Here is a 21100-nt window from a genome sequence, read left to right as displayed (position 1 = left end):
AAGATCTCAGAGTTAAACTGTCAGAAAAAATGAATCTTAATTATGTCAGATAACACTTAAGCAAAACATGGTCAAGTCAAAGTGTCTGAAAGATTTTTGGTTCCACATTTTTAAAAATTTTACTGGTAGTCAACTGTATGAAGAAATTTGGGTATAATATGTCACAGTTTACTTTATTTTGCTATCCTCACTTACATAAATGAACTACAGTGTCCTACACACACTAGTAAAAATATACCAAAAATGTCTGAATAATTTTTATAAGAAAATAATAAACTTTTAAAGAAAATATTTAACTCTAAAAATCTCAATTATTCATTCAAAAGTGAAAATGGCCATTCAAACCCGTTAGACCACTTTCACAAAAGATGTAGCCTCAGTCACTGTTCACATCTGCTTTTTTTGCGTATAACAAAATTGTAATGAAGCTGGACTCAGACAGGGATCCATGTGCAAAGCTTTTATTAAAAGTGAGCGTGGTCATACAGGCAGGGTCAAACGGGAACAAACAGGAGCAGCAAGGGACAGGCAGAGTCGTGGTCGGGATACAGGCAATGATCAGGACAGGCAGGGAATCGTAAACGGGTAAAGCCGGGTTCACACTGTGCGATTTATAATAGTCCTTTACGATGGTTGCTTGTCAGACTGTACGAGCATGATCCTCATGTCACACTGTGGGATCTCAGATGACATTAATGTCAGACTGCACGACAGTCAAGACACCTTGAAAACAGACGCGCACATGAAAACTTTTCCGGAGTACTATATCATCAAAATATGCACATTCGATGATAATGAGCTGCGTTACACATGGACTGAAATGGTGGCTAACAAAGACATCTCTATCATTAATTTTGATCATGGCTTGTCTTGAAAAACGAACACAATTTGACGTTTGTCGTAGGAGAAGTCACACTGAACGATTGTGCGCCAAATCTTCTGACACTGCCAGAATTTTGTCGGAGGTAAAGTTTGATCGCAATGGTCATTAAGCAGCTTAATGTCAAACTAGTGATCAAAGACAACAGATTTTAGGCTAGGATTATAAGAATCTTTTAGGATTTGCAAAATTTGTCTCAGACAACCAAATCGTGGCCAAAATCGCACAGTGTGAACTAGCCTTAACAGGCAAGATCAATAACAGACAGGCAGACAGGATACAAATGCTCAGAATTGCAACACAGGGTAAACAAGACTTCGCAATGAGGTGGTGTGTGTGTGAGTCCTTTATAGTACAGGTGATGAGCTACAGCTGTATGTGGCAATTGGTAATTGGTGTGGAATGTGTGCTTGTGACTGGCAGGGAGGATTATGGGAAGTGTACCGGCGAACTTGAGTGCGTTGCAACCGACGAACTTGAGTGCGTACCAACCGGCGAACTTGAGTGCGTTGCAACCGACGAACTTGAGTGCGTTGCAACCGACGAACTTGAGTGCGTTGCAACCGACGAACTTGAGTGCGTTGCAACCGGCGAACTTGAGTGCGTAACAACCGGCGAACTTGAGTGCGTAGCAACCGGCGAACTTGAGTGCGTTGCAACCGGTGAACTTGAGTGCGTAACAACCGGTGAACTTGAGTGCGTAACAACCGGCGAACTTGAGTACGTTGCAACCGACGAACTTGAGTGCGTTGCAACTGACGAACTTGAGTGCGTAACAACCGGCGAACTTGAGTACGTTGCAACCGACGAACTTGAGTGCGTTGCAACCGACGAACTTGAGTGCGTACCAACCGACGAACTTGAGTGCGTAGCAACCGGCGAACTTGAGTGCGTAACAACCGGCGAACATGAGTGCGTAACAACCGGTGAACTTGAGTGCGTTGCAACCGACGAACTTGAGTGCGTAGCAACCGGCGAATTTGAGTGCGTAACAACCGGCGAACTTGAGTGCGTAGCAACCGGCGAACTTGAGTGCGTAACAACCGGCGAACTTGAGTGCGTTGCAACCGACGAACTTGAGTGCGTACCAACCGGCGAACTTGAGTGCGTAACAACCGGCGAACTTGAGTGCGTTGCAACCGACGAACTTGAGTGCGTACCAACCGGCGAACTTGAGTGCGTAACAACCGGCGAACTTGAGTGCGTAACAACCGGCGAACTTGAGTGCGTAGCAACTGGCTGTCTTGCGTGCGAAGCGGCCGGCGGGCTGGAGTGCGGTGGATCAGCCACACTGGAACACAACCCTCTCCGCTCCCGGACAAATCCAGAGATGTGACATGATTCTAGGCGATCAGTGGAGACTTGACTAGGCTCCGGAAGATCAACGGAGCCGTGACTTTGCTCTGGAAGATCAGTGAAGACATGACTTGGCTCTGGAAGATCAGCGAAAACGTGCGTTGTGAATGTTCTCTTTAGCGGCAGCCATTACATGAAGAGGCGAGGTGTTACGTGTCACGTTCCTCCGTGACAACCACAGTAAAGGGAGAGCCACTTCACTGAAGAAAGTCATACAGGTTTGGATTATTTTATTCTAAACTGAATTGTTTAAGTGCAAATCTTAAAAAAACACAAAAAAACGTTTAGTTTTACGTTTAAACTTTAGTTAAAAACCCTAACCCTGATTACATTAATTCATGGAGAAGGTGCTTTTATTCAAAGCGACTCACAAATGTGCAACATCACGAGCAATGTGTCAAAATAAGAACCGTCACAGTAGGCTAAACTATCCCCTGTTAAAACCTCATCAACATGAAAGACAGTGGCACAGATCCTCAACAAACCCATCTCCATACCGGCGTGATGAATTTGATCATCAACCAGATGGAACTGGATTAAATATTTTGAATGTTTCAATTCATTCTAACTTCTGACCTGTAATGATGACTGAATCATAAAAACACAGGAGTCATAGTAGGTGCCTTTGTTTATAGTTGTGAATTAGTTCAGAAGTGTTTGCAGAAATGGTGTGTCGTTAGCTGGGTGTTGAAAGTTATAATGGCCTCAGCAGATCAGTTGGAGGTTGGTAGATCATTCCATCAGAGAGGAACAGAAAGAGTGAAGACTTCATGGCTCATTGTGAAGGACCAAGCATGAAAACCAGAGACTCCTGGACTGATACTGAAAGCAGTAAATGAAATTTTTTTTATAGTCAGCAGTGTAAGTAATAGCTGTGTAAGAGTTTCAGTATCAGTGCAGCTGGCAAATTATAACAGTTAGTGACAAATCTTACACAGCACACAAGTTCTATAATGTTCCAATGCTCTAACATTCAGTCAGTAAATGGTCAGTTGTCTGCTGAATGGCGGTCATATCAATATCTGAGGAGGGTTAGAACTATGAATACAAATAAACTACAAACATGGCATGAGACCTACAACTATTAATCACTTTTTAAACATTTTAAATATATATTTTAAATTTAATTAAATGTTATTAAATATTGTGTAAGTAAAGCTTGAATGCTGTAAATAATAAAAAATACTGCATTCTTCTTGTAAAAGACCACTGATGAGCTCATATCACAAGACCAGAAAATGGTTTTAGTGATTAATAACCAAAATCTTTATTTGATGCTCTCAGTATTATATTTTCATTACAATACATTGTGGACTTAGCCTGATACATGGTCAAACGTCCCTGCATCAATTATATATTAAGAAATTAAGTATTAAGAAAGTTCCAACCTACATTTCATGTGAATACTGGCAGAGAAAGCACATGGCAAATGAGCAGCAGATGAACTTATGCATCATCACATCAGCCTGACTGAATGAAAAATAGACCAAAATTGTAGAGCAAACTAATTCCTACCTTTTAACTTTAAACAGGTCTTGGATCTTTCTAAATTTAAACTTAATAGTAAAACTTAACCCTGAACCTAACCCTAACTTGACTACTTTGCACACTTCAACAGTGTTGCCAATTGCTTTCAATTGAAAGTATCTAAAACGGGTTGTTAAATGTCACTAGATTACATCATAAAGGTAATTTCACTTATCTATATAAATATAAATATAGGTCAGTGTTGGCGAGATAAGAATCTAGAGAAGGTTCCTCCAAGAAGTTGCTAGATTTGTCCCTAGGCTTTTGAAAAAAGTCTCAAATGGGGTTGGGAAGTCATTAAATCTAGTGACAAAATCGCTAAATTGGCAACACCGCACTTCAATAACACCAGCCGAAACAAACAGAAAGACATCCAGTGTGACAGTGTGATAGTACCAGCTGAAAACCAGAACAGCTCCTAAAATAAACTTTTATATCTTTGGTGTGGTGCATCATGGGAGGTGGGAGACACCAAGTGTAGAAGTTGAAGGGGGTTGTTTGTTGTTTTAAAATTAAATAGTTTTTCAATGAGCAAATATGTATAAATGGCTGTTAAATAGTAATGTACAAAAAGCTTATTATATTGAGATTTGGCTGTTCAGTGATTTTAATTCCTGGTTGTTTGCATGTCTGTCAATGGTTTTGCCCATGAGTATAAATGCTGAACTTGCACAGGATTATCAGTCTGTGGTGGGAAATGTGGAGTGAGGATGCTGCTGAAGTCTGTGTGAGTGGACAATCTGTTTTTTTGCCAGGTTTCACAGACAATGCTTAAACCTAGTCCCAGACTAAAATGCATGTTTGAGCTGTTTTAACTGAAATCAACTTGTGCTGACATACCTTAAAATATGTTAGTGCCATTGTTTTATTTCAAGATGAATGTCAGTAATGTTTTTTTTTTGTTTTGTTTTCTAAGGAATGTTTATAAAAACGTATTTAGACATCTTAAATTAACTAAGGCATACTCCTGGCTTACTCCAAGTCTGTGAAACCAGGCCTGAATGTTATTTTTCATTTGTGCTTAATTTGCTTTGTAGATTACAAATATACTGGCAGGGTAAGTTTTTTTTTTTTTTTTTTTTTTTTTTTTTTTTTTTTTTTTTTCCTTCAATAAAAATATAGGACATTCATGTTGAGTTTAAATATAATAAACCAATTATAAGCTTTTTTGAAGGTGATAGTAATGTAAGTGAGAGAGCACAGTTTATGGTGTGACACTGGTGTAACGATTGTGTCAAGAGATTGAAAAGAAACTGTATATTTTTGACATTGTGTGTATATATATATATATATATATAATCTATCTCATATTTGATATCTTCATATCAAAAAGCCAGTTTAGCTCAGAGAGCAGATGTATAAGGTCGCCCCCATACATGGTGGCACAAAAATTAGCGAACAGATGAATTTAGCAAAGTTTTAGGGATGATTGATCACTAGTGCATCAAGTCAACATTAACAAGCTGTAAAAGTGTTTCTCAGACTAGCATGTTTACAAAGGGTCTCCAGATTTCTGTTTCTTGCTCCTGTCTGTCACGGTCATGTCATGTCTTTCTCACTCTACCAACAATCACAATCCCCAAATGTCTAATCACACCTGTCACTTGAAGCTCTACCTGGTGGCAACACTGGTTCTACATCTGAGGTCTATATCAAGCTTGTGTTCCTGCCTGGTCTTTCCTTTGAGCTGCCTCTATTGCACTCATTTCATTGCCAACAACCTCCTGCCTGTCATCGTGTCATGTGCCCTGCCCTACTGTTTGAACTGTTTCTCTTTCCCTGCTGTCTCAAGTCTTCAGTCTTGTTAATAAAAAACCCTTGTCTGTTCATTTGCATCTGGGTCCTCCCTCTCTGAAACCTGACAAAGGAAGTGGCTGTATATTTTGTAAGTTGCCGTTAATCTTTGCCTGTCTGCATGTTCTCCTTTAAACTGTAAGCTATGCCTTATGTCCCCTTCATGTTTTTCTGTTTAATTGGTGGCCCATTGTGGTTATGTTTTTTGTATTTATTATTTAATGATCTTTTTCAGTTTTATTTATGTTCCTTTCATTGTTTCTTTTTCTTCATGCATTTGCCTTTTTTGAATTAAAAATGTTCACTGTATTTCATGTTGCTTTTTCCTTTTTCCCCATTGTAAATATTAACTTGTAAATACACTTTTCTGCAAGAAATCATTGTGCCCATAGAGCATTAGCACTGATGAAGTTCAGCCTGTTATTTTGTTTGGAGACCTAACTTGTGAAGATTGAGGGTCTACCAGCACAAATTCACTGATCAATGCTGCAGATAAGGCAATTAATTTCATTTTTAATTTTTTTTCAGCACATTGCTGTTTGATATGCATTACCCCTGTTTCATATGCAGGAAATTCTGTAGTCCCATTTTTTTTTTTTTTTTTTTTTCTTTTCCCTGCATCTCACCCAAACCTTTCATTTTATATTTACAGCTGACTGGCTATTCCAGAGTTCCCATGCTGACATTATTCCAGATGTAGCTACACTCCACTTTTCTTTGACCTGAATGAGACCATGATTTGACCAGAGAACACTGACACCAAAAACTGGGAGAGGAGATGGAGCAGGTGTCCTTCTCAAATACTTGGTTATAGTGTTTTATGCAACATTTCCTTTTTGAGTTTCTGGCAGTTAACCAACTTAATTTACCATGTCTTCCAGGTGAGCGGTGCAACTTTTTGGTGTTTTTCCAGCTGTTGTCCTGTTCCTTGGTGTCACTTCAGAACTAACCTGGGTAAGCCTCCGTAATTTAAGTCTTCTACTCATTTGCTATATATGTGGAGAACTTTCTTTAGTAAACCCTAACCCTAATCCAAGCTCAGGTATCAGATAGGGCCACCCCAAACATGGTTTTAGCAAATTAGGCAGCAGAGTTGTATTTAGCCATCTGTAAGGCAAGGCAAATTTTGTATTTGTATAGCACATTTCATACACAATGGTAATTCAAAGTGCTTTACATAAAGAAGAATAATAAAAATAGAACATAAGGAATAGAAATAACAGTAAAAACAGAGAATTTTGCTATCTGGATGGATGAGCTAGGAAGTCTCAGGGAGGTCGTCGTCGTCGTCCATCAGAGTGGATCTAAACGGATCTATCCATTAGAGCAGATCTGAATGGATCTTCCTCACACGACAGGACTGCTACCTGTTAAGGCACTTCAAACTGATACACAAAGTTTCAATCTCCCCTTTTGCCAAGACACCTCAAACTGCACCACACAGCCCTAATCCCCCCTTCCGGAGATATCTTATCTATGCAACGCAGTTCAAATTTCCCCTTTGGAAATTTCCCCCTTTGAAAAGTGTCCTGACTGTAATCCAGAGATATCTTAACCATGCACCACAGCTCAAATTTCCCCATGGTTTGTACCAAATTTTAACCTAATCACAAATGCTTTCTTCCTAATTCTCCCAGCTCTTTCAACCAGACAGCAATATTTAAAATGCATTAAAAGTCAGAAAACAAGATGATATATAAAAGATATAAAATACATTAAATGGATACAGGAAAAGGAATTAAAAGAATAAAAAGATAATACGTATAAAATAAAATGCAAACAGTTCGGACATAGCACAGTGCTCAATCAGCAAATACATAGGTAAAAAGATGTGTTTTGAGTCTGGATTTAAATGTGGCTACTGTTGGAGCACACCTGATCTGTTCTGGAAGCTGGTTCCAGCTGCGGCTGGCATAACAGCTAAAAGCAGACTCTCCTTGCTTTGAGTGAACCCTTGGTATTTCTAAATGACTTGATCCTGATGATCTGAGTGATCTGTTAGGTTTATATTCTATGAGCATATCTGCATTGTATTGAGGTCCTAGGCCATTGAGTGATTTATAAACAAGTAACAATACTTTAAAATCAATTCTAAATGCAACTGGAAGCCAGTGCAAAGACCTGAGGACTGGTGTGATGTGTTCATGTTTTCGGGTTCTGCTCAGTATCCTGGCAGCAGCATTCTGTATGAGCTGCAGCTGTCTTATGGTCTTTTTGGGAAGGCCAGTGAGGAGTCCATTACAATAATCCACCCTGCTGGTGATGAAAGCATGAACAAGTGTCTCTAAGTCTTGACTGGAGACAAAGCATCTAATTCTTGCAATATTTTTGAGATGATAATATGCTGATTTAGTTACTGTCTTTACATGGCTACTGAAACTCAGGTCTGACTCCAAAATCACACCAAGATTCCTGACTTGATTTTTAGTTGTTTGACCCCTAGAGTGAAGGTACGTGTTCACTTTGAGAACTTCATCTTTGTTTCCAAACACAATGACTTCAGTTTTGTCTTTGTTTAACTGAAGGAAGTTTAGGCACATCCAGTTTTTAATTTCATCAATGCACTGGCACAGGGAGTCAATGGGGCTGTAGTCGTTAGGTGATAGGGCTAGGTAAATCTGGGTGTCATCCTGCATAGCTGTGATATGCAATTTGGTTCTTTCTCATTATTTGGCTCAGTGGCAGCATATATAGGTTGAACAGGAGGGGTGCGAGTATTGAACCTTGAGGGACTCCGCATGTCATGGATGTCCACTCAGACTTATGGTCACCGATACTCACATAATAGCCTCTCCCTTCTAAGTATGACCTGAACCATTTAAGGAACCATCCCAGAAAGCCCAACCCAGTTTTCCAGCCTATCAAGAAGAATGTTGTGATCGACAGTGTCAAACGCAGCACTGAGATCGAGAAGAACCAGCACTGATAATTTACCTGATAACTTACAATCTGTATGCAAAAGTTTTAGGGAAAGTTGCTCATTGGTGATCATCTAATGAAGCAATGTTAAGTTGTTAGTGTCTGTTTGCAAAGGCTGTCCACATTTGTTGTTTCTGTCTTTAGAGAAGTTTCTGTTAATATGTGTGTAAGCTCTTGTAATTTATGTTTGCCTCCACATTCTTGGTTGTTCATCTGTGTTTATTGAACATAATGCTTCCATACCTTTGTTCCCCTTTTTCCCCATATACTATTTGTATTTATGTCCTATTTGTTCTGCTGTAAATTGTAGTTGTATAGTGCTTCTTACAATAGTTTCAATGTGGCTTTATTTCCCTTTGTACTTCAGCTTTTTTGTTTTATGCCACTTTATTTTAGCCTTTGTTCTGTTTTGCATTTGACCCATTTTTGTAATTATCCCCTCCTGTATGCACCTTTTTAAGCTGCTTTTTTTTTTTTTTTTTACTTTATGCCCCTTTTTTGTATTCCTTCATTCGCTTTTTGTATTTATGAATATTTTATGCGTATTACTTACTTACTTATGGCCCTTTCTATTTGAGCTTTTATATGAAATTAATACTTTTGTATTACCTTTGGCCTCTTGTATTCCTGTATGTCAATTGTTCTAGTATTTATTTATTTTTATTTTTATTTATTTTTTTATTTTTTGTTCCTTTTTATGATTTTTTTTTTTTTGCCCATTTAATTGCCTTTTTTTATTCCTATTGAGCCATTTGTATTATGCCATTTTGGGTTTATTTTAATCCTTTGGTCTCATTTGTATTGAGAATTTACCTGTACCCTTTTTCATTTTTGTCCCTCTTATTCATGCACCCGTGCCCTTATTCCACTCCATTAAATCTATGCAGTTTAAGTTTTGTGTTTTGTGCAACTAAGACACGGAAGATGATCCTTAAATATGGAGGCCCATCTGTTCTACAATATGCCAAAGTCACACCTTTATAAATGAGCCAGTAGAATGAGATCAGTTTGTGTCATTTTAAACAATCAAATTTAAGGCTTTTTACACTGGCTTTAAGGACTGCCACTGAAATCACACCCCTACCTCAAAACACTTGTTCAAGAAATGTTACTGCAGAGAAGGAGCATTGTACTTGTAAAAGTGTGCCATGTTTCTCCTCAGTAATGCAATCAGAGCAGATGTTCACTACCTTAATGCCTATTTTTGTTACTTTCTGGAGGTATGCAAGTAATTGCTTTGTAAAACACCTTATTTGCTGTTTTTTTTTTTTTTTTTTTTTTACATTTATGCCTTCACCTTCTTGTATTCCAGTTTAAGACTTGTATGTCCTTTGTCACAGTAACCTTTTTGTATTTATCCCCGCTCTTGTCTGTAATTTGTTTTCCAAGCCTATTTCTTTGTCTTTTTTTTTTATTTTTTTTTTTTTTTTTAATTTTTTTTTTTTTATATACTTTCATTTATGCTCTTTGTATTGGCCATTATGTTTTATGGCCCTGTACCCATTGTCTTGACTTATGCCCTTTTCTATTTTTAACTGTTGCATTTTTTTAAAAGTGTACTGTATAAATCCTCTTGTCTTTACGGTTATTGTCTTTTGTATATTTATGCACTTCTTTTCATTCTCTGCCTTCTGTATATTAGCAGTAATGTTTGTCTTACTAAGCCCTTTTTATTTAAATTTTGTGATTCTCTATGACCTCTGTGCACATTTGTATTTGTGTCTGATGTAATTTCATTTAGCCTGTTTGGATTTATCTATAATAACTTATAATATACCTATTTCTTTTTCTTCTTTTTTTCCCCCTCTTATACCATTGTTTTTATGCGTATTTATCTAAATTTAGTAATGCATTTTCAAATTTTTTTTTTTTTTTTGTCCCTTTGTACTTTATGGCTTTTTAGTGTTAATGCCTTGCATTGTCTTTTTTTTATTTTATATATATATATTCCCTTCACTTATGTCTTTGTCTGCTGTGTAAGCTCTTTCTTATATTGTAAATTTTTTTTTTTTTTTTTTTTTTTTTTTTTTTTTTTTTTTGAGAGTGGCTATTTGTAAACTGACTTGTATGTATTTTGTTAGGCCTTGTTTTGTATTTATGCTTTCATTTTGAAGTATCTTTTAAGGTTCCCTGTCTTGTTGCAGTGTTAATTTTTAAAGTCCATTAACCTTTTTCTTTTTTTCCACCTAACATCTTAATTTATTTACCTTTATTCTTGTGCCCATAGGCTCCTTTGTATTATTTGTAATTTTACATAATTCAAATGTTCAAAATGACTTATGTAAAATTAAGTAATTGTCAGGTTTTTATTTTATTTTGGTCCCAGTTCCTGTAAATTTCCTGTCTTAGCGTCTGTTCTATTGATAAGTTTCTTGTATGTTAACATGGCAACCTATTGTATCAACCTGTTTTATGTTGACTCTGTGTCTGTATATATATGTACTCCATTTATTTCCTTGTCTGTTTTTCCATCTAATTAATTTTTGTTCTTTCCCTGAGTATTTGTCACTTTTGATTTATTCAAGTTTTACTGCTGCAACTAGATTGGGCTTCCTGTATGCCAATTGTGCCTCGGTGTGTCAATCCCCCTGGCTTTGACTCGAGTACCTAACCATCACCCTGGTTTTGACACGGACTTCCTGTCCTATGGCTTTGCCTTCCTTGTCCTTGCCTTGTCTGTCCACCCCTTTGGCTCTATTGTTGTCCTTTCTCCCTCCATCTTGGGTTGCAAAGTCATCCTGTCACCCTGGGCCATTGGCTCAGCCTGGGTCCTTACCTACAACTTGTTCACTTGTCCATCCTCCAAATCCATTGAGGGCCTGCATCCTGGTGATCTTTTCCTGCCATTTTCTCCCTGAATCATGCTTAGCGAAAAACACCAGAGATAATCCATCAGCCATTGTTTGCAGCTCCACAAGGTCCACGACGCACTTTGGTTTCTTCCCTCTTTAAATAAATGTTCATGTTTTTGTTTATGTAATCATTTGTAATTGTTTGTTTTCGTGTAAATGTTTCAGTAATTTTTGAGAATAAATAAAAGCTTTAAATATTGTCATTTATACAGTTTTATTTTATCTAAGCGAAGGTTAGAGTGCGAGGGTTAGAGTGCGTAGGGTTAGGGTTAGGGTTAGGGTTAGGGTTAGGTATATAGGTAAAAGCGAGTTTCACCCTCATTAATTCGACCCTCATTAGCATATGCGATCTGATTGGCCGAAGCTTACCTGGCCGTATCTTTTGAAGCGGAGGTCCGACGTGCACATAAGTGGTATCGTTGGATTCAGAAATCTGTCTTCTTTCAGGTAGCGTGGATGTCTGGAAGACAGGTATATAGATAAAAGCGAGTTTCACCCTCATTGGTTCCACCTTCATTAGCATATGCGATCTGATTGGCCAAAGCTTACCTGGCCGTATCTTTTGAAGCGGAGGTCCGACGTGCACATAACTGGTATCGTTGGATTCAGAAAGCTGTCGTCTTTCAGGTAGCGTGGATGTCTGGAAGACAGGATGTTGCTAGGGTAAATTTTAAGTCGGGTTATCCTGAGTAGGTCAGTGAGACGGTTAGGTTTAGGGTCAGTTTTAGGTCGGGTTATCCTGAGTAGGCCTGTGAGACGGTTAGGTTTAGGGTCAGTTTTAGGTCGGGTTATCCTGAGTAGGCCTGTGAGACGGTTAGGTTTAGGGTCAGTTTTAGGTCGGGTTATCCTGAGTAGGTCTGTGAGACGGTTAGGTTTAGGGTCAGTTTTAGGTCGGGTTATCCTGAGTAGGTCTGTGAGACGGTTAGGTTTAGGGTCAGTTTTAGGTCGGGTTATTCTGAGTAGGCCTGTGAGACGGTTAGGTTTAGGGTCAGTTTTAGGTCGGGTTATCCTGAGTAGGCCTGTGAGACGGTTAGGTTTAGGGTCAGTTTTAGGTCGGGTTATCCTGAGTAGGCCTGTGAGACGGTTAGGTTTAGGGTCAGTTTTAGGTCGGGTTATCCTGAGTAGGTCTGTGAGACGGTTAGGTTTAGGGTCAGTTTTAGGTCGGGTTATCCTGAGTAGGTCTGTGAGACGGTTAGGTTTAGGGTCAGTTTTAGGTCGGGTTATCCTGAGTAGGTCTGTGAGACGGTTAGGTTTAGGGTCAGTTTTAGGTCGGGTTATCCTGAGTAGGCCTGTGAGACGGTTAGGTTTAGGGTCAGTTTTAGGTCGGGTTATCCTGAGTAGGTCTGTGAGACGGTTAGGTTTAGGGTCAGTTTTAGGTCGGGTTATCCTGAGTAGGTTAGGTTAGGGTTAGGTATATAGGTAAAAGCGAGTTTCACCCTCATTAATTCGACCCTCATTAGCATATGCGATCTGATTGGCCGAAGCTTACCTGGCCGTATCTTTTGAAGCGGAGGTCCGACGTGCACATAAGTGGTATCGTTGGATTCAGAAATCTGTCTTCTTTCAGGTAGCGTGGATGTCTGGAAGACAGGTATATAGATAAAAGCGAGTTTCACCCTCATTGGTTCCACCTTCATTAGCATATGCGATCTGATTGGCCAAAGCTTACCTGGCCGTATCTTTTGAAGCGGAGGTCCGACGTGCACATAACTGGTATCGTTGGATTCAGAAAGCTGTCTTCTTTCAGGTAGCGTGGATGTCTGGAAGACAGGATGTTGCTAGGGTAAATTTTAGGTCGGGTTATCCTGAGTAGGTCTGTGAGACGGTTAGGTTTAGGGTCAGTTTTAGGTCGGGTTATCCTGAGTAGGCCTGTGAGACGGTTAGGTTTAGGGTCAGTTTTAGGTCGGGTTATCCTGAGTAGGTCTGTGAGACGGTTAGGTTTAGGGTCAGTTTTAGGTCGGGTTATCCTGAGTAGGTCTGTGAGACGGGTTGTTTGATTGACCGCCGCAATCTGTTTGTTTGTTTGGTTGTCTAAAATGAGCTTAAAACGTTCTGTTCTTAGTCACTGCCCAGATTGGCTTTGTTCTGTTGAGTAGTTAAATATTGTATTAAATTGGATGCTAATAAAGTACTATAAATCGAATCCATCTTGAAAATTCCACTCTAAGTGGCCAAAAGGTCAAAGGTCAAGACTGGCGGATATGGCCTGGTTGGCATCTTGCAATAATAAAACGTACGTAATAACTACTGTAAATCAAATGAAGTCTAAAAATCGAAAGATAGGCCTAAGACGTTCCCAAAAGGTCGAAGGTCGTGACTGGCGGATGCAAAGAATAAAAGGTAGCAAAAAGGTAATACAAGTCTTTATAAAAACAGTTTTCCAGCCAGTTTGTGTGTGTGTGTTTGTGAAAGAGAGAGAGAGAGATAGAGTGTGTGTGTGTGTGTGTGTGTGTGTGTGTGTGTGTGTGAAAGAGAGAGAGAGTGTGTGTGTTATTTTCTGCTAAAATATTGGAATTCTTAGCAGTTTCTTACACATGGCTATTCACAGTTTTATCCAGGAGAGGGCGACGAGAAGCCAAGGGTAATATCCTGGAATAGATAGATAGATAGATGATAGATAGTTAGTTAGAGAATAAAGAAAAAAAAATAGATAGAAAATAGATAGAAAAAATACATCCAAATGAAATAACCTGTGAAATCAATTGTCTTTTTAGCAAAAAGGAAATGCAAGTCTTTATAAAAACAGTTTTCCAGCCAGTTTGTGTGTGTGAGTGTGTGTGTGTTTGTGAAAGAGAGAGAGAGTGTATCATTACAATTCAGAATTGAACAATTTAAGATAAAACAGCAGATAGGCTTGAGCAATTTAGACTATTGAACATGTAAAGGAAGAACATATTGTTCCTCTCAAAGGTTGTGTAAAGTGTTGGGTGCTGGTATGGATGGATGGATGGATGGATGGATGGATGGATGGATAGAGATTAGTTTTACGATATTTCTGTGCAGAGTTTGATGAAGTTTTGTGTTAATGAAGGTTTATGGAGCATAGGGACTAGCATGTTTAAAGTTGGTGGGGTGAGGAGTTAATTGGGTTAAGGGTTAGTGAGGCTAGGGCTAGCAGCTCTGAGGTTTGGGTTAGGGGCTAGTCTGGGGGTTAACTGCGAGTAGGTTAAGGGTTAGTGAGGCTAGGGTTAGCAGCTCTGAGGTTTGGGTTAGGGGCTAGTGTTAGGGTTAGGGTTAGGGTTAGGGTTAGGTATATAGGTAAAAGCGAGTTTCACCCTCATTAATTCGACCCTCATTAGCATATGCGATCTGATTGGCCGAAGCTTACCTGGCCGTATCTTTTGAAGCGGAGGTCCGACGTGCACATAAGTGGTATCGTTGGATTCAGAAATCTGTCTTCTTTCAGGTAGCGTGGATGTCTGGAAGACAGGTATATAGATAAAAGCGAGTTTCACCCTCATTGGTTCCACCTTCATTAGCATATGCGATCTGATTGGCCAAAGCTTACCTGGCCGTATCTTTTGAAGCGGAGGTCCGACGTGCACATAACTGGTATCGTTGGATTCAGAAAGCTGTCTTCTTTCAGGTAGCGTGGATGTCTGGAAGACAGGATGTTGCTAGGGTAAATTTTAAGTCGGGTTATCCTGAGTAGGTCAGTGAGACGGTTAGGTTTAGGGTCAGTTTTAGGTCGGGTTATCCTGAGTAGGCCTGTGAGACGGTTAGGTTTAGGGTCAGTTTTAGGTCGGGTTATCCTGAGTAGGCCTGTGAGACGGTTAGGTTTAGGGTCAGTTTTAGGTCGGGTTATCCTGAGTAGGTCTGTGAGACGGTTAGGTTTAGGGTCAGTTTTAGGTCGGGTTATCCTGAGTAGGTCTGTGAGACGGTTAGGTTTAGGGTCAGTTTTAGGTCGGGTTATCCTGAGTAGGCCTGTGAGACGGTTAGGTTTAGGGTCAGTTTTAGGTCGGGTTATCCTGAGTAGGCCTGTGAGACGGTTAGGTTTAGGGTCAGTTTTAGGTCGGGTTATCCTGAGTAGGCCTGTGAGACGGTTAGGTTTAGGGTCAGTTTTAGGTCGGGTTATCCTGAGTAGGTCTGTGAGACGGTTAGGTTTAGGGTCAGTTTTAGGTCGGGTTATCCTGAGTAGGTCTGTGAGACGGTTAGGTTTAGGGTCAGTTTTAGGTCGGGTTATCCTGAGTAGGTCTGTGAGACGGTTAGGTTTAGGGTCAGTTTTAGGTCGGGTTATCCTGAGTAGGCCTGTGAGACGGTTAGGTTTAGGGTCAGTTTTAGGTCGGGTTATCCTGAGTAGGTCTGTGAGACGGTTAGGTTTAGGGTCAGTTTTAGGTCGGGTTATCCTGAGTAGGTTAGGTTAGGGTTAGGTATATAGGTAAAAGCGAGTTTCACCCTCATTAATTCGACCCTCATTAGCATATGCGATCTGATTGGCCGAAGCTTACCTGGCCGTATCTTTTGAAGCGGAGGTCCGACGTGCACATAAGTGGTATCGTTGGATTCAGAAATCTGTCTTCTTTCAGGTAGCGTGGATGTCTGGAAGACAGGTATATAGATAAAAGCGAGTTTCACCCTCATTGGTTCCACCTTCATTAGCATATGCGATCTGATTGGCCAAAGCTTACCTGGCCGTATCTTTTGAAGCGGAGGTCCGACGTGCACATAACTGGTATCGTTGGATTCAGAAAGCTGTCTTCTTTCAGGTAGCGTGGATGTCTGGAAGACAGGATGTTGCTAGGGTAAATTTTAGGTCGGGTTATCCTGAGTAGGTCTGTGAGACGGTTAGGTTTAGGGTCAGTTTTAGGTCGGGTTATCCTGAGTAGGTCTGTGAGACGGTTAGGTTTAGGGTCAGTTTTAGGTCGGGTTATCCTGAGTAGGCCTGTGAGACGGTTAGGTTTAGGGTCAGTTTTAGGTCGGGTTATCCTGAGTAGGCCTGTGAGACGGGTTGTTTGATTGACCGCCGCAATCTGTTTGTTTGTTTGGTTGTCTAAAATGAGCTTAAAACGTTCTGTTCTTAGTCACTGCCCAGATTGGCTTTGTTCTGTTGAGTAGTTAAATATTGTATTAAATTGGATGCTAATAAAGTACTATAAATCGAATCCATCTTGAAAATTCCACTCTAAGTGGCCAAAAGGTCAAAGGTCAAGACTGGCGGATATGGCCTGGTTGGCATCTTGCAATAATAAAACGTACGTAATAACTACTGTAAATCAAATGAAGTCTAAAAATCGAAAGATAGGCCTAAGACGTTCCCAAAAGGTCGAAGGTCGTGACTGGCGGATGCAAAGAATAAAAGGTAGCAAAAAGGTAATACAAGTCTTTATAAAAACAGTTTTCCAGCCAGTTTGTGTGTGTGTGTTTGTGAAAGAGAGAGAGAGAGATAGAGTGAGTGTGTGTGTGTGTGTGTGTGTGTGTGTGTGTGAAAGAGAGAGAGAGTGTGTGTGTTATTTTCTGCTAAAATATTGGAATTCTTAGCAGTTTCTTACACATGGCTATTCACAGTTTTATCCAGGAGAGGGCGACGAGAAGCCAAGGGTAATATCCTGGAATAGATAGATAGATAGATAGATGATGGATAGATAGTTAGAGAATAAAGAAAAAAAATAGATAGAAAATAGATAGAAAAAATACATCCAAATGAAATAACCTGTGAAATCAATTGTCTTTTTAGCAAAAAGGAAATGCAAGTCTTTATAAAAACAGTTTTCCAGCCAGTTTGTGTGTGTGAGTGTGTGTGTGTTTGTGAAAGAGAGAGAGAGTGTATCATTACAATTCAGAATTGAACAATTTAAGATAAAACAGCAGATAGGCTTGAGCAATTTAGACTATTGAACATGTAAAGGAAGAACATATTGTTCCTCTCAAAGGTTGTGTAAAGTGTTGGGTGCTGGTATGGATGGATGGATGGATGGATGGATGGATGGATAGAGATTAGTTTTACGATATTTCTGTGCAGAGTTTGATGAAGTTTTGTGTTAATGAAGGTTTATGGAGCATAGGGACTAGCATGTTTAAAGTTGGTGGGGTGAGGAGTTAATTGGGTTAAGGGTTAGTGAGGCTAGGGCTAGCAGCTCTGAGGTTAGGGTTAGGGTTAGGTTAGGGTTGGGTTAGGGTTAGGGTTAGGGTTAGGGTTAGGGTTAGGGTTAGGGTTAGGGTTAGGTATATAGGTAAAAGCGAGTTTCACCCTCATTAATTCGACCCTCATTAGCATATGCGATCTGATTGGCCGAAGCTTACCTGGCCGTATCTTTTGAAGCGGAGGTCCGACGTGCACATAAGTGGTATCGTTGGATTCAGAAATCTGTCTTCTTTCAGGTAGCGTGGATGTCTGGAAGACAGGTATATAGATAAAAGCGAGTTTCACCCTCATTGGTTCCACCTTCATTAGCATATGCGATCTGATTGGCCAAAGCTTACCTGGCCGTATCTTTTGAAGCGGAGGTCCGACGTGCACATAACTGGTATCGTTGGATTCAGAAAGCTGTCTTCTTTCAGGTAGCGTGGATGTCTGGAAGACAGGATGTTGCTAGGGTAAATTTTAGGTCGGGTTATCCTGAGTAGGTCTGTGAGACGGTTAGGTTTAGGGTCAGTTTTAGGTCGGGTTATCCTGAGTAGGCCTGTGAGACGGTTAGGTTTAGGGTCAGTTTTAGGTCGGGTTATCCTGAGTAGGCCTGTGAGACGGTTAGGTTTAGGGTCAGTTTTAGGTCGGGTTATCCTGAGTAGGCCTGTGAGACGGTTAGGTTTAGGGTCAGTTTAGGTCGGGTTATCTGAGTAGGCCTGTGAGACGGTTAGGTTTTAGGGTCAGTTTTAGGTCGGGTTATCCTGAGTAGGCCTGTGAGACGGGTTGTTTGATTGACCGCCGCAATCTGTTTGTTTGTTTGGTTGTCTAAAATGAGCTTAAAACGTTCTGTTCTTAGTCACTGCCCAGATTGGCTTTGTTCTGTTGAGTAGTTAAATATTGTATTAAATTGGATGCTAATAAAGTACTATAAATCGAATCCATCTTGAAAATTCCACTCTAAGTGGCCAAAAGGTCAAAGGTCAAGACTGGCGGATATGGCCTGGTTGGCATCTTGCAATAATAAAACGTACGAATAACTACTGTAAATCAAATGAAGTCTAAAAATCGAAAGATAGGCCTAAGACGTTCCCAAAAGGTCGAAGGTCGTGACTGGCGGATGCAAAGAATAAAAGGTAGCAAAAAGGTAATACAAGTCTTTATAAAAACAGTTTTCCAGCCAGTTTGTGTGTGTGTGTTTGTGAAAGAGAGAGAGAGAGATAGAGAGAGTGTGTGTGTGTGTGTGTGTGTGAAAGAGAGAGAGAGAGAGAGAGAGAGAGAGAGAGAGTGTGTGTGTTATTTTCTGCTAAAATATTGGAATTCTTAGCAGTTTCTTACACATGGCTATTCACAGTTTTATCCAGGAGAGGGCGACGAGAAGCCAAGGGTAATATCCTGGAATAGATAGATAGATAGATGATAGATAGTTAGTTAGAGAATAAAGAAAAAAAATAGATAGAAAATAGATAGAAAAAATACATCCAAATGAAATAACCTGTGAAATCAATTGTCTTTTTAGCAAAAAGGAAATGCAAGTCTTTATAAAAACAGTTTTCCAGCCAGTTTGTGTGTGTGAGTGTGTGTGTGTTTGTGAAAGAGAGAGAGAGTGTATCATTACAATTCAGAATTGAACAATTTAAGATAAAACAGCAGATAGGCTTGAGCAATTTAGACTATTGAACATGTAAAGGAAGAACATATTGTTCCTCTCAAAGGTTGTGTAAAGTGTTGGGTGCTGGTATGGATGGATGGATGGATGGATGGATGGATGGATGGATAGAGATTAGTTTTACGATATTTCTGTGCAGAGTTTGATGAAGTTTTGTGTTAATGAAGGTTTATGGAGCATAGGGACTAGCATGTTTAAAGTTGGTGGGGTGAGGAGTTAATTGGGTTAAGGGTTAGTGAGGCTAGGGCTAGCAGCTCTGAGGTTTGGGTTAGGGGCTAGTCTGGGGGTTAACTGCGAGTAGGTTAAGGGTTAGTGAGGCTAGGGTTAGCAGCTCTGAGGTTTGGGTTAGGGGCTAGTCTGGGGTTAACTGCGAGTAGGTATATAGGTAAAAGCGAGTTTCACCCTCATTAATTCGACCCTCATTAGCATATGCGATCTGATTGGCCGAAGCTTACCTGGCCGTATCTTTTGAAGCGGAGGTCCGACGTGCACATAAGTGGTATCGTTGGATTCAGAAATCTGTCTTCTTTCAGGTAGCGTGGATGTCTGGAAGACAGGTATATAGATAAAAGCGAGTTTCACCCTCATTGGTTCCACCTTCATTAGCATATGCGATCTGATTGGCCAAAGCTTACCTGGCCGTATCTTTTGAAGCGGAGGTCCGACGTGCACATAACTGGTATCGTTGGATTCAGAAAGCTGTCTTCTTTCAGGTAGCGTGGATGTCTGGAAGACAGGATGTTGCTAGGGTAAATTTTAGGTCGGGTTATCCTGAGTAGGTCTGTGAGACGGTTAGGTTTAGGGTCAGTTTTAGGTCGGGTTATCCTGAGTAGGCCTGTGAGACGGTTAGGTTTAGGGTCAGTTTTAGGTCGGGTTATCCTGAGTAGGTCTGTGAGACGGTTAGGTTTAGGGTCAGTTTTAGGTCGGGTTATCCTGAGTAGGCCTGTGAGACGGTTAGGTTTAGGGTCAGTTTTAGGTCGGGTTATCCTGAGTAGGCCTGTGAGACGGTTAGGTTTAGGGTCAGTTTTAGGTCGGGTTATCCTGAGTAGGCCTGTGAGACGGTTAGGTTTAGGGTCAGTTTTAGGTCGGGTTATCCTGAGTAGGCCTGTGAGACGGTTAGGTTTAGGGGTCAGTTTTAGGTCGGGTTATCCTGAGTAGGCCTGTGAGACGGGTTGTTTGATTGACCGCCGCAATCTGTTTGTTTGTTTGGTTGTCTAAAATGAGCTTAAAACGTTCTGTTCTTAGTCACTGCCCAGATTGGCTTTGTTCTGTTGAGTAGTTAAATATTGTATTAAATTGGATGCTAATAAAGTACTATAAATCGAATCCATCTTGAAAATTCCACTCTAAGTGGCCAAAAGGTCAAAGGTCAAGACTGGCGGATATGCTGGTTGGCATCTTGCAATAATAAAACGTACGAATAACTACTGTAAATCAAATGAAGTCTAAAAATCGAAAGATAGGCCTAAGACGTTCCAAAAGGTCGAAGGTCGTGACTGGCGGATGCAAAGAATAAAAGGTAGCAAAAAGGTAATACAAGTCTTTATAAAAACAGTTTTCCAGCCAGTTTGTGTGTGTGTGTTTGTGAAAGAGAGAGAGAGAGATAGAGAGAGTGTGTGTGTGTGTGTGTGTGTGAAAGAGAGAGAGAGAGAGAGAGAGAGAGAGAGAGTGTGTGTGTTATTTTCTGCTAAAATATTGGAATTCTTAGCAGTTTCTTACACATGGCTATTCACAGTTTTATCCAGGAGGGGCGACGAGAAGCCAAGGGTAATATCCTGGAATAGATAGATAGATAGATGATAGATAGTTAGTTAGAGATAAAGAAAAAAAATAGATAGAAAATAGATAGAAAAAATACATCCAAATGAAATAACCTGTGAAATCAATTGTCTTTTTAGCAAAAAGGAAATGCAAGTCTTTATAAAAACAGTTTTCCAGCCAGTTTGTGTGTGTGAGTGTGTGTGTGTTTGTGAAAGAGAGAGAGAGTGTATCATTACAATTCAGAATTGAACAATTTAAGATAAAACAGCAGATAGGCTTGA

General features: G+C 40.1%; 3 long non-coding RNA genes across 18 annotated transcripts; 2 read left to right on the top strand and 1 right to left on the bottom strand.

The window, feature by feature from the left end:
* The first annotated feature begins 4800 nt into the window (after positions 1-4800).
* Positions 4801-6054, top strand: LOC125280243. The gene is made up of 3 exons (XR_007187563.1): positions 4801-4820; positions 5631-5648; positions 5932-6054. It is a non-coding gene; the product is annotated as an uncharacterized LOC125280243 (long non-coding RNA).
* Positions 6055-12171: 6117 nt separating this feature from the next.
* LOC125279958 lies at positions 12172-20439 on the top strand. 6 transcript variants are annotated; one of them, XR_007187482.1, is made up of 7 exons: positions 12172-12218; positions 12740-13303; positions 15143-15177; positions 16082-16243; positions 17874-18035; positions 18143-19980; positions 20198-20439. It is a non-coding gene; the product is annotated as an uncharacterized LOC125279958 (long non-coding RNA). The 6 variants fall into 6 exon arrangements; XR_007187479.1 differs by lacking the exon at positions 15143-15177 and adding an exon at positions 15035-15069 and having other exon boundaries at positions 12173-12218; XR_007187480.1 differs by having other exon boundaries at positions 12176-12218; positions 15699-16243; positions 18143-19926.
* Positions 12769-20806, bottom strand: LOC125279960. Of its 11 annotated transcripts, XR_007187494.1 has the most exons (11): positions 20778-20806; positions 19694-19784; positions 19514-19604; positions 18728-18784; positions 17569-17839; positions 16818-16874; positions 15777-16047; positions 14837-14927; positions 14657-14747; positions 13861-13917; positions 12998-13088 (listed from the first exon to the last, which is right to left on the bottom strand). It is a non-coding gene; the product is annotated as an uncharacterized LOC125279960 (long non-coding RNA). The 11 variants fall into 11 exon arrangements; XR_007187488.1 differs by lacking the exons at positions 19694-19784; positions 20778-20806 and adding an exon at positions 12769-12908 and having other exon boundaries at positions 19514-19621; XR_007187489.1 differs by having other exon boundaries at positions 19514-19784.
* Positions 20807-21100: the final 294 nt, after the last annotated feature.

This window comes from Megalobrama amblycephala, linkage group LG12, assembly GCF_018812025.1.
Source record: "Megalobrama amblycephala isolate DHTTF-2021 linkage group LG12, ASM1881202v1, whole genome shotgun sequence".
Classification (NCBI taxonomy): Eukaryota; Metazoa; Chordata; class Actinopteri; order Cypriniformes; family Xenocyprididae; genus Megalobrama; species Megalobrama amblycephala.
Note: the sequence above shows the minus strand (reverse complement) of the source record. Positions and strands in the feature narration are given on the sequence as shown.